This window comes from Monopterus albus, unplaced genomic scaffold, assembly GCF_001952655.1.
Source record: "Monopterus albus unplaced genomic scaffold, M_albus_1.0 scaffold329.1, whole genome shotgun sequence".
In the NCBI taxonomy this organism is placed as follows: domain Eukaryota; kingdom Metazoa; phylum Chordata; class Actinopteri; order Synbranchiformes; family Synbranchidae; genus Monopterus; species Monopterus albus.
Genome location: NW_018128209.1, coordinates 659,776 through 660,163, shown reverse-complemented (window position 1 = coordinate 660,163; position 388 = coordinate 659,776). Strand labels below are relative to the sequence as shown.

The following is a 388-nucleotide window of genomic DNA, read 5'->3' as shown; positions in this document are numbered from 1 at the left end:
TCCCCCAAACATGTTCCCGCCCCAAGATGCCTAACTAAGGTTCCTAGCTCCCAATTCAACAGCCTCAAACTATAACACCTCTCCCCCTTTAAGTTCCAACTTTAGGGTGGAAAACCCTTGAAAACAGTATCTCCACAGGGGTACTGACTATTCTCTAACTAAGAAATTACCTAACAAGAACATGGTCCATTCGGAATAAATGTCTCCACCGCTTCCTAGCACCCTTCCCAGAGACTCCAAGAAGGCCGAGTACTCTGCACTGCCGTTCGGCCCATAGGCACAAACGACAGTGAGAGCCCTATCCCCGGCCCAAAGGCGCAGGGAGATGACCCTCTCATTTACCAGGGTAAACTCCAACACATGGCGGCTAAACTGGGGGGCGATAAGC

The 388-nt window shown here is 50.8% G+C and overlaps 1 protein-coding gene across 4 annotated transcripts in view; it reads right to left on the bottom strand.

Annotated features, from left to right (window-relative positions):
• csmd2 (CUB and Sushi multiple domains 2) overlaps window positions 1-388 on the bottom strand; it is a 366,263-nt gene that overhangs the window by 66,164 nt on the left and 299,711 nt on the right. The window lies entirely within an intron of this gene.